Source organism: Chenopodium album, chromosome 13, assembly GCF_948465745.1.
Source record: "Chenopodium album chromosome 13, dcCheAlbu1.1, whole genome shotgun sequence".
Lineage (NCBI taxonomy): Eukaryota > Viridiplantae > Streptophyta > Magnoliopsida > Caryophyllales > Amaranthaceae > Chenopodium > Chenopodium album.
The window spans coordinates 11389522-11406959 of record NC_137846.1 but is presented as its reverse complement, the minus strand read 5'-3'; the positions used below and the strand labels follow the sequence as shown (position 1 = coordinate 11406959).

Here is a 17438-nt window from a genome sequence, read left to right as displayed (position 1 = left end):
TTTCAACAACAATGTCAACAATATCATCAGAATATCCAAAACATTTGTAGTAGCCACATAGTACACCTGAGTAAAACTTAATGCATTTCAACTACTGCAGCAGTGGGCTGATTTATTCCAATTTGACTGCCTTCTGATGCTGCAAATCTTCTAATGGTTGAACCTCCTTCACTGCCCTCACCAACCGGTTTCGCATTCTTTTTTTTCTTTCGCAGAGCAAGGTTGATACACGTTGCAAAAAAGTTGATTGAATATCTAAATGTGCAAACAAAGGTAAAGAAGCAAAGTCCAAAGACGAAAATAGCTAACAATAGATTCTTTTTAGCAGTTACCACAAACACCCCCATTGTGAATGTTAGCAAGGTGAGGTGAAAGGATCCACGAAGCAGATAAATCGAGATATCTAATACCGCAAGTGAGTCGTGAATCTTTCCAATACCCATTACCCATAGCAGTAAGAATAGGCAGAGCATTGCGCAGCACATTGCAATTGTGTTGGCTACAACGAAAACTATGAACGCCGGTTTTGTCAGAAGAACAGGGGAACCATCATCACCATCAAACCCACCTGGTACCTGAAACGCGGCTGCAAATGTTATGGTTGCCAACAGGGCAGCAACCACAGAAAGGGCATTGGCAGACTCTTTCATTTCTGTCTTGCGAATACCATATGAGCTTCTTGCTAAGTACACTGCATGAGGTACTTTTTTCTGAATTTCGGTTATAATCTGTTGCATTACATGAAAAGCAATAAAGGGATCAATCACAAACATCATACCAATTGTAGAACCAATATATGCTTCAAAAAATAAATAAAATAAATAAAATAAAATTGTAGAACCGATATATGTGTAAAGGAGCTACAATTTCTGCTTTCAGACTAAAAGATACAGACATACAGTGTGTAAGTGTGTTTAGTTAGGCTAGGTTGGCAGGGCCAGATTTGGGCCAAAAAAATTAGTAACAAAACCCACTATTTCAAGCCGAAATTGCTGACATTTTGGGCAATATTGGGGTTGGGCCAAAATTATAACTGAAAAATTCCTTTTGGATTAACCCCCTAGAAAGTTATTTGGGCCGGGGTCTAGCTGATGTTGATTAGCTTTAGTAAAAAGTAATACGTACTATTAAAAAAAGTAATTTTACTAATTTACAAACATATACAGGACTTTGAAGTACAAATTTTCTAAACTTGAAATTTAAACTTATATATATTACCTAAGTTTTTTTTAATTATTTTTAACAATTGGAATTAATTGTTAGCAATTAAAAAAAAAAAAAACATTTATTGCAAAGAATATGAAACATAAGTAGTATCAATTTTCTAGTTAGATACGTAATTTCTAAATTTATGAGACTAGTGTTCTATCATTTGATTCCTCAAAAAAAAAAAAAGAGAGATGTTCTATCATTTGATTGTTTCCATGCAAAATTCAATGAAAACATACCTAAAACATATAATATATACTACCTCCGTTACATATTATTTAAAAATAAAAGGATATTATTTATGAGACATAAAATATTTTTTTGTTACAAATAATTAAAATGAAACGCGGGCAATTTAATTTTTATTGAATGTACTGTACTAAGTAAAACATACCTCATTTGGGACGTCGTGTGATGCAAGTAAATCAGGAATTGTGTCACCTCTTTTATCCACCAATGCAAGTTCCCTTGGTTCTTTATCTTCTAAACATTTTTGCGTCAATACAATTGCAGTAATAGAGTTCCCAGTTCTAATAGCGTGATGGAGGGGTGTGCTTCCTTCATAATCTTGCACCAATCTTTGAGTATCTGCTTCAGGGATATCAAATAACTGTTTCCCAGCTTTCTTAAATGTGCCGGCTAAACTCTCATCGACATCCTCGCCCGTGAAGCGCAGGAGATGCAAAAAGGTTTTGCCTCTTGAATCTCGGAGGTATGCTGATTGAGGACAATATTCAAGTATAGCTTTTACAACTTGGAAACGACCTGACTTTGCTGCGCTTAACAACGGTGTTAGCCCTTCATCGTCTCGTAGATATGCTGCTTGCTTGCTTAACTCCTTCAATGTTCTCACAAAGTTGTATGCTTCATCCTTATCTGTATGAAACATTCAGTTAATACTAGTGACTATAGTCAATCTCAATATGCGATATGCAACAAAAGAACACAAATCCATCTGTGAATGAACATGACATTAATACAATAATACATATTGAAGAGCAGGCAGGGGATAAGTTGTTTTATACAGAGTATTAATTAATTTGTTAATTCAAAGTGTTGTACATAAATAAAAACAGAATGAAGATACAAGCACTAAAAATATATACTTGGAGGATGCCCCAATTTCTCATGATATGAAACAAAAATTTGTTTCTCACATGGAATTTTCATAAATAAACCAACAACTTTATTTAACTTTATTCAACTGTGAAGCCTATAATAATGAAAAAGTTGTTGATTTATTCACGAAATGCCCACATGAGAAACAAATTTCGTTTCTCACCATGAGAAACAGGGAATTTCCCATATACTTGTATGTTTTACTATCTATCTCCCTATCATGGTCCACGTTATGGGTTATTATCCAATTGATTTGATAAGAAGGTGCGACAATGATGATGTCAACACTTTTGTTTTAGTAAACCATCGTAGTTATAGATTGAACTCATCTCTTCAAAATTCGGCCTATACTAATTTCAAGTTAGGCAAATATGAGAGTATGTATCAAGAATGAACAATAATAGCAATTGTTAAGCAAGAAAATTACCAATAGAAAAGCCATATTTGGCGAAAGCATGGAGTGGAGTCTCGCCCAAGTCATTAACACGATCAGCGGCTTCCCTATCACATTCAAGCAAAGCCCAAGCAGCGCCCAAATTGTCAGCTTGTAAAGCCTCATGAATTGGGTAACTACCCTTGTAATTTTTAACTGCCCATGGTTCAACATGAAAAGCTTTTTCCTCCTTATCTAGCTTGCTTAGAAACTCTTTTGATGCGTCTACTAATAAGTTCAGTGGCACGCCCGTCTTCCACTTTGCAGCCAGGTGAAGAGGCGTGTCTCCGTTATTATCCTGTCGCATGCTTAGAATTGGCCACTTACTTAAAGCAGTGGTAACAAATTTGGTAGCTTTATCGTTCCCATTTGCGTGTCTAAGGACTAAATGAATTATATTGCTTCCTCCTGGTGTTCGACGGCAAAACCACTGATCGTCTCTCGGGGGCCTATTTTCTACATCAGTAGTGTTAAATACGGGTCTGGGCCGCACCCGTCACGGGAGAGTGCAAGTCCACCACTTTACAAGACCAAGGAGGTTCCACCTCAAAACCATATGGCAATGAGGGGAGTAGCCCCTTACTACACTCCCCCTTTAGTGTGGGACAAGAAGAATGCTCACATGTGGGTTGTTCATGGGCTCAACACTCCCTCTCACATGTGAGCTGTCCATAGTGTTTTTTGGCCCAGTATACTTTAGCAAGGCCCCAATCGTGGGCCTGGCTCTGATACCATGTTAAATACGGGTCTGGGCCGCGCCCGTCACGGAAGAGTGCAAGTCCACCACTTTACAAGACCAAGGAGGTTCCACCTCAAAACCATATGGCAATGAGGGGAGTAGCCCCTTACTACACTCCCCATTTAGTGTGGGACAAGAAGAATGCTCACATGTGGGTTGTTCATGGGCTCAACAAGTAGTCTCTGTAGTATTTGCTATTAAATCTCCAAAGTCACCCTTTTTTGCTGCTATGTAGAGGTCGTCATCCATCATTTCTTTTATCAATTCTCTTTCTTTTACACGACTTCTGTTCGCCAATGGTTGCAGCTCCTTCTGCGGAACCAATATATCCAAGAAGATCTCAGATGACTGTTTTTAATTCTTCTTAACACTAAATCACTAGACGAACGGTGTGTTTGGATTAAAGGAAATGGAGGAAAAGGAAGGGAAGGGAAATGGAAAGATGAAATATTTTTCATTTGGATAACAAATGAAGAAGGAAGGGAATTGGAGGGGAGAGAAATGGACGGATTAAATTGTAAGAAATTTATCCGTCCAAAAAGGGAGAGATTTGGAAGGAAAACTCACCATTCTTCCTTCCTTCCCCTCCCTTTCCCTCCCCTCCTCTTCTCTTCTCCTCCCTCCCCTTCTTTTCCTTCCCCTTTATTTATCCAAACACAGTGGAAGTAAAAACATGTTTTTTGAATGGTCTAATTAGTCAAATGTGTTAGTTAAAAAGAATTGAAATAAATACAACACAAGATAAATTATTATGAAAACCTTTGAAAGAGAAAGTAGAAGTAAAATGTACCATGGAAGGAATATGGGCTCGTGATGCGACCAGATCAAATACGGTGAGACCGTTACTGTTAACAATGTCCAATTCCCTTTGGTTTTTTGATAGGAGAAACATTCCCATAAGAAATTTTAAAATTGTCATTACTGATAGCGAAATGTAAGGGTGTGTTCCCATCTTCATCCTGAGCAATTCGAAGTTCATCAACTTCGCGATATTTAAAAAAATCCTTCCAAACTGGCATTATATCTTTCAGATCATCAACAAGGTCTACAGCCTGAGCCCCCATGTGGTGCAGAATTGTTCTACCTTTGTGGTCAGGAATCCCAACCGATTGAGGGTATTGTTCAATAAGAAGCCTAGCCAAGCCAAGTCGGCAACATTGCACTGCTCTTAACACAGGAGTAAATCCCTCAAAATCACGCATGTATACAAGAGATCTTGTCAAGTCAGGATTTTGTTCTAGGAGATCCTTGAGTGAATAAACTTTATCATCCCTGTGTTCGCTTATATTGGTTATATATTCTGTAGATTCAGATAACAAAATTAGTAAAAGACATTGCATCACGAACCTTTTATCTATAAGTTTCGACTTTTACAAACATGATCTTTTATCAAATTAACTAATTCAACAAAAAGTATTTACCAAAATCGTTAATTCAAAAAAAGTACTTACCTCCGTTTTTTATTAGTTAACACGTATTCCTTTTTAGGAAGTTTTTTTTAGTTGACACGTTTCCTTTTTGGGTCAGTTTTAGACCTTGCTTTTTAAGTGTACCCCACTTGCTTTATCATTCTCTCTCACTCTCTCTCCTCTCCTTAATATGTGTGCCTAAATTGAACGTGTCAACTAAATAGAAACGGAGAAAGTATTTACTAAAATGGCTATTTATAATTTTTAACTCCAAAACTAGCTAAATTAATAACTTAGAAAGAAATTATTTACTTATTTTTTTTCCCTTGAACTGATTTGGTTTTTTTTTTTTTTTTTTTTTTGATTTTTTTGTTTTTTTTTTTAACTCTATTAAGGATTTTTTTACTTTTACCACAAAAAAAAAATCAACAAATTGTTTTTTACCACCAAAACTTTTAAAAGTTTTCTTTTACCTCCAAAAAAATTTCTAAAAATTGTTTTTTTACCACCTACCGTTAAGAAAATCGTTAAATCAAACGGTTTAAAAAAATTCATCGATTTTCGTGTGCAAAACATGTTCTTCCAAGGTTTAGGGGACATTTTGTTTTCAAAGGGTCCAATTTGAGGTCAGAATTGACAAAAAAAAATGATCGAAAATGCCTCATTTTGCGTGTTCACGCAAATTGAGGTATTTTTAAAAACGCAAAACGAGGCATTTTCGATCATTTTTTGTCAATTCTGACCTCGAATTAGATCCTTTAGATCAATATGTCCCCTTAAACCTATGAAGAACATATTTTGCGCACGAAAAGTGAAGAATTTAAAAAATTCCATTAGGTTTTTGACGGTAGGTGGTAAAAAATAATTTTTAGTTTTTTGTTTGGTGGTAAAATAAAACTTTTAAAAGTTTGGTGGCAAAAAACAATTTTTGGATTTTTTTTTTTGTGGTAAAAGTCAAAATTAGCCATTACTGATATATGTAAATGCTCGCTCTTAAGAAACCCTAATATTAAAATCGCAAAAAAAAAAATCTAAACTTTTGTCTAGATTAAAAATTGGAAATTCAAGTAGTATTGTTCTATCCACGCACACAACCACAAATTTATATGATTATAATAAAGTTTAAGATATTTTTCATATTTTTCATGTATGCTAACTGTGTGCTCTCTCTTAATGTAGGCTAATTTAGAACACTATTGAGTTTAATGTGTAAAATAGAAACAATATATATATATATATATATATATATATATATATATATATATATATATATATATGTATATATATATATATATATGTATATATATATATATATATGTATATATATATATATATATGTATATATATATATATATATATATGTATATATATATATATATATGTATATATATATATATATATGTATATATATATATATATATATATATATATATATATATATATGTATATGTATATGTATGTATATGTATATGTATGTATATGTATATGTATGTATATGTATATGTATATGTATGTATATGTATATGTATATGTATGTATGTATATATGTATATGTATATGTATGTATATGTATATGTATATGTATGTATGTATATATATATATGTATATATATATATATATATATATATATATACATATATATATATAAGAAGGCTCATATATGAACGCTAATTTATATAAGAACTCAATCTTATATAAGAACAAATCTCAGTCTGAAAACTAAGAATAATCTAGAACATAAGAAAAAATTTAGAACATAGGAAAAAAAATTTAGAAAATAAGAATAATCTAGAACATAAGAAAAAATTTAGAACATAAGCTGAAAACTAAATTTAGAACATAGAAAAAAATTAAGAACATAGTCCGAAAAAAATTACTCCCTCCGTCCCATAATTACAGGCAAATAACTCTAAAAAGTACGGTTTTTAAGGAGGATGGAAAAAGTAGAGGAATTTTGTATGGAAACACTAAAAAGTGTAGAATGTTGATAAAAAGTAGAGAATATTGTATGAAAAAGTTAAAAAGTAAGTAATGATTTTTTGGGTATATGTGTATTTTGTATGAAAAAGTAAAAAAGTAAGTAATGATTTTTTAGGTATGTGTGTAATTTGTATGGAAAAGGTAAAAAGTAAGTAATGATTGGGGTGTTATTTTTAGTAATAGGAGGAACATTTTGGGACACCCAAAATAGTATATTTGCCTGTAATTATGGGACGGAGGGAGTAGAACATAAGAAATAATTTAGAACATAAGCAAAAAAAATTTAGAACATAAGAATTGTGTTTGATCTAAAGGTATAAAAACTAACCTCTAGAAGTGGCATATCTTGCTATCACATGAAGAACAGTCTCACCATGGTCATTTACGTCCTTAATATCTTTTTTATCTATCGATGGTAGAGATAAAACTTTATAGTTACAAAACCTTGCTGCTTCATGAAGGAACGTATTTCCTTTTGAATTTCTCACAGTTCAAGGCTGGGGTTCTATTTTAAAATCTCTAATTTTCCAGTTAGAGAGGCACAATTCGAAAAATTCTAATGCTACAGAAGTTTGAATTCCAGCAGCAAGATGTAATGGTGTATCTCCTTTGGAGTCTTTCCAATATATAAGCTCAAAATATTCGTCGAGAACTCTCTCAATGAAGGACATATGACCATGCCGAATGGCTATGTGCAAGATATTACTTCCATCACAGGCTTGACAAATTTTTTTTATATAAGCAGTATCATTTTCATCCTCCGAAAATATAGTCATATTTCCATTTGTAGCTGCCTTATATATGCTCTCATCCATTATTCTTGCTACACTAAGTTGTTCTATCAGTTTCTTCTGCAAATATAGACCAGTTGATTATCAGGAGTATATGATAATCTATCACAAGACTTCGTACTATTATTGTATCTGAAAGTTCGACTTGATCACATTGTATAATTTATACCATTGAAATAAATTAATATTTCGGATCTTATCAAACTCTTCTTATTGTAAATTTATTAACTATCAAATTTTTAAAATTTTAGTTACAAGTGAAAATATTCATGATCAAATATGTTTATTAGATACATATAAGTGCAAAGTGAGTCAATTTTTTACTGACAGAATAAGTATATTTAATTAACTAGATTAGTCCCGTGCGATACACGGTCTTAAGAATTAAAAAATTCACTTGTAACTGTGTAACATAAATATTTTAAGCAAAACATAATAAATCATGATCCCTCTCGTTAAATTTATTAAGATAAAATGAAGGACATAAATATTCTAATTAACTTCATAGATATAACAAAATTTTTAGAATGTTAGTTTTACGGATAGTTTTGCAATGGCTATGCTAAAATTTTAGTCATTATAACAATGATATCTACACCCTAAATTATCTTTGCATACATCAGTACCAATCATTAAGTTGACCAAATATATATATATATATATATATATATATATATATATATATATATATATATATATATATATATATATATATATATATACTGTTTTTCCAAAAAATAAACTATTCCTACGGAAAGTTTTCATTGCTAATTCTCTGCAATTTGTGATCAATCAATCAACTCACTAAGGGCCTGTTCTCATAAATTGAAATCAGCTGAACTGAATTGAACTGAACTGAACTGAACTGAGCTGAACTGACCTGAATTGAACTGAACTGAACTGGATTAAATTGAACTGAACTGAAATGAATATTTTATAAGAGAAAGAAATTAGGAGATGAACTGAACTGAACTGAAAATAAACATATGGGAACAGGCCCTTAACATGAAATTCAAATTCGATCATCAATCAACTGGAAAAAAATACAAAGCCAATGATGAATTAATATGGCCAGCAAGATTTATGTGAGTAATCATGTACTGCATATATTAAAATAGGAATATTTTTTAAAACAGATACAGGTTGGAATGGATTTTTCCATTGATTTTCCATGGAGGTATAAGTTTTGATCCTGAAGTTTAAAAAACAACATTATTTTTATACATTTAACATTTAATTTTTGGGGAAAAAAGTGTTTCTTACTAGTTTAGATTTTTAAAAATAATTAATTTAAATATGAAAGAGTGTTTTCTGTTTTCCTTTTTTTTTCTTTTTTTTCTTTTTTTTTTTTTTTTTGAAGTCATAAATGAATTAATAAGATCATTTCTTTAAAATAAAGGGTTGAGATTTATTATTATTATTATTATGGCCACAATTTGATATTTTTCTTCCTACTTTACCATTATATTCAAGATAAATATCATTCCATATAATTTATATATATAAAAAATTATACCAATTGGATGTAGGTGTAATAGTGATTGGGACTATATTTGGTAGGGAAGATGACAGGCTAAAGTCGTATCACCTAATCAAAAGTAATTACCTAAGTCCTCTAACTAAAGTAGATAGGGAAGTAGGGTCGAATCCACAGGGAAACTAGTCTTTCTATTTCTAACTAATTAATAGCAATCTAAATTATTAGTAACAATTTGTTGTGATTTAAAGATTATACTACGAAGAATATAAGTAGGGAAAATAAAATAAGAGGAATCAATGAATTAAGGACCTAGGGCATAGGTTCACCAATAAATAATATTCCAGGGTAAAACATAATAACCAATCATTAATGCATCAATTAACCAGATAATAAAGGGCTTTCGCTACGTATTACAATCACAGAATTAATCTACCGGTATTAAATCTCATCTCTCGAATCTCGACTTAACCATTTATAGATTAACCTGCCTATTGAAACTAGACCTAAACATCAATTCTCATCTCTCGAATCTCGAATCAATATTTTCAAACTCATGCATAAAAGATCAGGCCTAATCTAGTCACAGAGCATTAAATCAATCAATAGGAAATTAATATAGCATTGATAATTAACAACAATAAATTACCCCTTCATATTATTTATGGATCCCCATAAACCCTAGAAAAAGAACTACTCACACATAATTAAATCTAAACTAATCAAAGCAACAAAATAAAACATGATAGAAGGAATAAAATAAATAACTGAGATTAAGAGAAAAGAAATCGTTACCAAAGTAATCAGAATAAAGAGTTGAGTAAAGAACAAAGTATATAGTGTAGAGAGAGAAAATAAGCTTAAGTAGAGAGAGAAAATCTAAGAGAAAGAATTACCAAAGTAAAGGAAGAATAACGAAGTGTAAAAAAAGGAATCCTAAACTTGCTTAACAAAAACATATTTATAATAAGCAAGAATCCTAAACTAAAACAAACTAAACGATGCTTAAAAGATCTATCAGAGACACGCGCCCGACCGGGCGCCACACCGCCCGACCGGGCGCGCCTTTTTGTTGCGATATAAGTCTTCTTTGCCCGATCGGGCGCGCCATCAGGCGAACCATCGGGCGGACCACCGGGCGGACCATCGGGCAGACCATCGGGCAGACCATCGGGCAGACCATCGGGCAGACCACCGGGCGGACCATCGGGCGGACCACCGGGCGGACCATCGGGCAGACCATCGGGCAGACCACCGGGCGGACCATCGGGCGGACACCCTTGGGCCGCTTCGTAACTTGGCCCAAACCAAATATCCTTTTTGGGGCTTTAATCATTCGGTCCAAATGTCTCGTCTTCACACAAGTCGAGCCCTTATTCACCGGTTTGATTACTCTAACCGATCTTGGGCTACGAAAGATGGCCGTGCTCCTCCAATGCTCGTAGTTGCTCCATAAAATCCCGGGAAAGTACTCCAAAGGTGCAATTCCCTACAAAACTCAACCAAAACTACGAAAACACTAGAAAACACATATTAGTAATAAAAATGGCTCTAAAGAGCCAAAAACACTACTAATAATGACCAAGGGACGGGGGTAAAATACTACATAAACTAGACATATCAGAAGACCTGTGTACGAGCCCCCGCAACAACAATTAAGATGGGACTGGAACGTAATCACCCAGAATTGATCCCTGAATCCATTTTAGCCCAATGGGTAAAGCGGGTGGAACACCAAAAATTACATATAAAATTATATAAAACCCTTTCAAAGAGAAAACATATATATATATATAAAATTATAATGATCCAAAATCAATATAATTTTTTGTATCTACATATAGAAAATTTATTAAATACGTAGTAATAAAAATTCATAATTTTTAATATAATGAAATGGACTTTACACTTTATATAAAGAGAATAAATTTGTAAAAAAAAATTGTTGTAAATCTTTATAAATTTTAGTAAAACTGTGCATTGCACGAGATTTAAATTAGTTTTAAAACTAACAATAGAGAAAAGTAGGAATTAGAGGTGATCATGGGGCGGAATGAAACGGATTCAGGTCAAAAATGCTTGCCAAAAATTAAATAATTAGACTGGCCTAGTCGACTTTTCGGGCATTTTAAGCTACGCCAATAAAATTTTTATTAAAAACTAAGAAAAACATGTCCAAAGCTCGTGGTGAAATAAAAAAATAATAATAAAAGAAAAACATTTCAAGCTTTAAGCCAAATTTTTTTTTGTCCAAAATCAGGAAGAACCAACGAGACATGCTTAACTTGGGCCCTGTTCTTTCGAGTTACTGGGCAGAGCAAAGCAAAGCAGATTTCATTATTATTATTTATTATTTATTATTATAATAATAATAATAATAATTATAATAATAATTATTATTATTCATTATTATTATTGTTGTTGTTGTTGTTGTTGACCTATAGTAAATTTGTGGGAAGCCGAGATACATCTGGGCCCCCACTCCTTTAGCTATAGAAAAACCAATCCTAGTAAAGATATGAGCTGCAGCACGTGCCCCGATGTCCTGACTCTGTCTTCTAAAAGTTCTGGATCCTCTTTAGCAATGCAACAGCTTCCTTTTCTAACTCCCAAAGAGAAGAGAAAGAGAAAGAAGGAAGCCATATCCAATTCCCGACAAATGGATTCGTACTTGACCCGCTTTCGATTGGCCGCATTAGTCACTACCCGTTCAGGAATAAAGTCAGAAAGCCCAGATTGTGTCAATGTAGAAGACCTTATCAAGTCAACACAGACATCATGACTACAATCCCATGAATAAAGTAACACGTATGTAGGTCTGAGAGCCCCATCGTTCCCTCCAGATACCCCAATGTCCACCTCCTTTCTAGCTGAAATCCCTGACCGATAGCAAACATCAATAAAGGTATCCCGAACAACATTATGCCGATATTTAATGCCCACAATACTAGCACAAGACACCACATGATCACTGAAAATATCCTCAGCAAAAACCTTTGAACATGCAAAGCACGGCGTCGTGATAGAGAACAATGGAACACCCAACCGGTAGCATAGCACACAACGATAAGTCTTGGCGTTAATCGTCTGACCCAACCCCGAAATAGGGACCGCCTGAAGCCAAGCAAAGGTGTGATCTCCTGCTGTGATTTCCATAATGCTGATTGTCGAGGAGTCAAAAAATAAGCGGATTCTGCAGAACCGGTAACCTTTGTGAAATATATATCTGCCAATTTTTTCATGATTTTAGGGGCAGCGACCTCACTGGGATTACTCAAAATGTCAGACTCCACCGTTTCATTAAACAGACTCAACGCATCCTCAAAGGCTCGTCCAAGACCAACAATGCCAGCATGCCGTAGTAGTTGTGTCTGCAACCCAGCAGACTGCAACCGAGAAGCAAGAAAAGCATAATGACGAACACCGCCCGCAGAATAAACACCAAGCCCTCCAAATGCAAATGGTAAGGTGGCAAGCCTCCATTGCCAATTGCCAAACCCGCACCCTGAAGCAATAACAATACGCTCCAAGGAAGATCAAAGAGCCCCATCAAAAGTGTGTTGAGCCGCCTCAAAAGTACTTGGAGGACAAGTACTCAAAGCAAAAGTAGAGTTTAGAAACTCCGGTACAGGCCCTAAGCAACAACAACTCACGATGGGATCATCGAGCTTAGCAACCCTATCCATTAGAGCAACGGTCTTGGTCACCCTCTGCATCACAAGGTCACATCCAAAACCGTGATCGGAACTAGCGGGACCACCAAGCAACTTAACACCATGCGAAGGTCGAGCAATGTTAGGCGGAAAGACACCCACAAGCCTGCTTCGAGGGTCCTCTGAAGGCCAGAAAACTTCAGTTTTTTCCACATTGAGTTGTAACCCAAAACGAGGCCCTTTCTCCATAATCAATTGTAAAACCTTCCCCACCACCAAAGTGTCACCAATAATAATGTCGTCATCCAAATACCACGCCTGAAGACATAAGTCAAAAGCATCTCTGATTTTACAAACTAGGGGCTGTAAAACCAAAGCAAAAAGTAGAGCACCAAGGGGATCACCCTGCTGCACTCCCCAACACGGCCATAAGGATTATTATTATTATTATTATTATTATTATTATTATTATTATTATTATTATTATTATTATTATTATTACCAATACTACTACTAATACTATAATAATAATAATAGAAATAATAATTATTATCATTACTACTACTACTACTACTACTACTACTACTACTACTACTACTACAATTATTATTATTACTATTATTAATATTATCGCACTATTATTATAATCATTAGATATTATTATAAAATATTAATTATTATTATAATAAATATAATAATAATTATTATTATTATTAAATATTATTTAATTATTACTATTATTATAAATTAATAATTATTATTTTTAATGTTATTATTAAAATTTAATAATTAGTTATTATAAAAAAAATCAATTATTATTATTATTATTATTATTAACAATAAGTATTATTATTATTATTATTATTATTGTTATTAAATATTAATAATTATTATTAATATTATAGTTATTAAATATTAATTATTATTATTATTAATATTATAATTATAATTATAATTATTAAATATTAATTATTTATCATTAATATTATTAAATATTTATTATTATTATAATTAAATATTAATTATTATTATTATTATTATTATTATTAAATATTAATTTTTAATATCATTATTATTATTATAATTAAATATTAATTATTTATTTATTATTATTATTAGATATTTAATTATTATTATAATAATTCAATATTAATTATTATTATTAAATATTAATTATTTATTATTATTATTAAATATTAATTATTATAATAATTCAATATTAAGTATTATTTTTAAGCAAAGCAGAGTAGATTTCAGTAGAGTATCTCTAAAGAACGGGGCCCAAAATCAGCTATATTTAAATTTTTTTGATTAATTTATTAGTTTACACTACCTTATCTCTTCCTCAATATGTATGCCATGCAATCATGCATGAAGGTGTATTACAAATAAAATAAAATTAAAAAAAAAAATAGAGGATTTATAGCATTAACTTCATTTCAAATTAAATGATCCAATTTTTTTTTTTATTATTCATGTATTGTAATAACTAGAGGTGTCAAAAATTGTCACAAGCAATCGGATTCCAAAGTAAGGATATACTACCTCCAGTTTTTTTAATTGACACGCTTTGACTTTATCACTATTCACATACTTCCTTTGAACGTGTTTTGTGCTTTATACGTAATGAAAAATATAGTCGTGTGCGATCTTGTTAGATTCGTCACGATATATATTTTCAAAATATCAATTTTTCATAATTTTTGCTTATCGGTAATTATAGATATGAATGGTTTAAGTTGTGCATTGGCAAACGTGACTAAAGAAACATGTCAACTAGAAAGAAAAGAAGGAAGTAATAATTTAACCAAATTCAAATTAAAAATAATAGATTAGACCTAACCATGTCTCATTGAAACCAATCTAGACAGCCGAATTGACATCTCTAGTAATAACTTGACAAGTTTTTATAAGAAAACCTGACAATAATTTCACTCAATCTGTTTCTCTAAAAATGCAATATTTGGATTTTATACAGTATTTAATGCAAGGGAAATCAAGAGAGTGTAAAAGTTTAAAGTATAAAAGTACCTTATTTGTCTTTATTTATACTTGCGATACTTTTTTCGGCACGTTATTTAAGAAGGTGAATTAAAAAATAAACAAAAACAAATTGTTAAGAGCCTGTTTGGCTTTGTTTTTTGTTTTCAGTTTTTTGATTTTTTTGAAAACAAAAACCAAAAGCAGAAAACATGAAAAAGGTGTGTCAACTTTTCTATTGTTGGTTGTCAAGTTATCATGATTTTCATAAGTTTGACCAAATTTTAATTTATTATTCGACATATATCATATAATTTTCAAAAACAGAACATCACAATAATACCAAACGAACCTTAAAATTATGAAATTGGAACCGCAACAATCAAACACATTTTTTTTATCGGTGGTAAAACATTTCTATTACTCTCTCCGTATTTAAAAGAGTGTGTTCCACTTTGGAGAAAATGTAGTTTTAGATCGAATAGGAGAAAGCAATATTATTTTATGATAGAAGTATGGGCCGGGGTAGGTTAAATAATAAAATTAGTTTGATAAAGGAAAAGTGGGAGAGTATGTATTAGTGGGAAATAAAGGAATACGAAGAAGATTAATGTATGATAAAGGGGGTGACCACTAGACACTGGTGGGGGAAAATTTTAGAAAATATTGTCCTAAGATTTCAAAGACAAAAATGAAACACTTATTTAAACACGATCGGAAAAAAAAAACAGTGAAATCACTCTTTAAAATACGAAAGGAGTATAAAAACAAAGAGGGGAAGTTGCGATGTCCACTTAAAAAAAAAAAAAAAAAACCACAACAATTCCTTTTTCTTTAAAAACTAGATTAGTGCCCGTGCGATGCACGACGATAATAATTTTTTTCCTATAATTAATGTATGGTATAATATAAAAATGAGGCAACTTATGTGGAATAAGCAAATGCAATGCATATCAGAAAGATGAAATAGTAAGGCATAAATTATTAAAACTACAATTGAAAATAAATTTTATATTTTATTAGTTGTGTTGAAAATAATTTAAAAATAGTATACATTATATTACATTAAAAGATGTATGTTAATCCCAATAAAACTATACAATGTAGATGTCATATTGCTTTTTTGCTTTTTATAAATAAATTAATTTAGTTCAAATAAAAATACTATACAATGTACTTCTAAAAAATAATCTACGTACAATATTTTTAAAAAAAAAAATATTAAAGGGACATCATGTATGGTTGTATTGGCGGGAAATTTTTTTAATGATAACTTGACATATGTTCAAAATGATCGGTGTGTGACCTTGTTCACTTCACCTTAATAAAAAAATAAATTCAATTAAAATAAATTCAGTTTAGTAAAAATAATTTAAATTCAATAAAAATAAGTTCAGTTCAGTAAAAATAATTTCAGTTCAGTAAAAATCAATAAACTTAAAGAAGAAATATAATAGAAAATCAGTAAAAAAAAAAAAGAAGTTAATTTCACTTCAGCAAAAATAATTTCACTTCGGTAAAATTAATTTCACCTCAGTAAAAATAATTAAAGTTCAAAAAAAATAATTTTAGCTAAATGAAAATAATTTCAATTCAGCATAAATAAGGTGAAGTGAACAGGGCCTAAGCATGACCTGTTTTAGTAGTAGTTAATAGATTTTTTGAAGGGAAAAAAATTAACTTGGTAATATTATCACAAAAATATTTGATAGAAAACTAACTCAATTATTTTTATTTCATAAGATTTCAATCAATACCATGAATAGAATTATTTTTTTTGAACCCCACTATTATGCATTTTGGCTCCATTATCTTATACTTTCCACCATATTTTAATTAACTTTCTAAATTATAGCTTATTCTCTATGTAGATTGTTCTCCTATAATTAAAAGTTCTAAATCATGTGTAACTATTTTAAGTAAATAGAACACAAAATAAAAAGAAATACAATTATTATTGGGATCATATATAAGATTAGGAGTATATATTATAGTTGTACTCCCTCCGTCCCATAATATAGTTCCTGTTTTCCTATTTTAAAGACCTAAAATGTTGTTTTTGTTTCTATTTTTGAATAGTATGAAAAGACCATTATATCCTCATTTTATAAGCTTTATTCATTAAAGTTCCTAATTTACCCTTAAATTATCCACATGCATTGTACCGTTTTCCCCTTTCTCTCTCTAACTTTTGTCTATAATTATACTTTTAACTCTTTTTTTCCCCCTTAAATTATTCACTTACCTTCTACTTTTGTCTAGCTTTTTTCCACTTTTAATGTACTTTTTTCACTTCTCCTCCCATTTCTTAAATACCGTGAAAAAAACACAATATAAACTATATTATGGGACGGAGGGAGTATTATACAAATATTCCAAAAATTAAAGGTATTTGCTATAAAGGGAGGGGGAGTTTTGGAGGGAAAAAACGGCACCTGAAAATGGCACGTGTTAATCCTGATATCTGTTTTAGTATTATGTTATTGATGATTGAAACAAAGATAAATAAAATCAATCAATTAACAATTTAGGAAAAAAAGAAAAGTTTAACCAATCAACAAGTAATAATGAAAAATTAATCAATCATCAATATATAATACTAAGGGCCTGTTCACATTTACTTAATTTTAGTTCAGTTCAGTTTAGT

General features: G+C 31.4%; 1 pseudogene; it reads right to left on the bottom strand.

Moving 5' to 3' along the window:
* Window positions 1-77: 77 nt before the first annotated feature.
* LOC145575217 (uncharacterized) lies at window positions 78-4702 on the bottom strand (annotated as a pseudogene).
* Between the last annotated feature and the right edge of the window lie 12736 nt (window positions 4703-17438).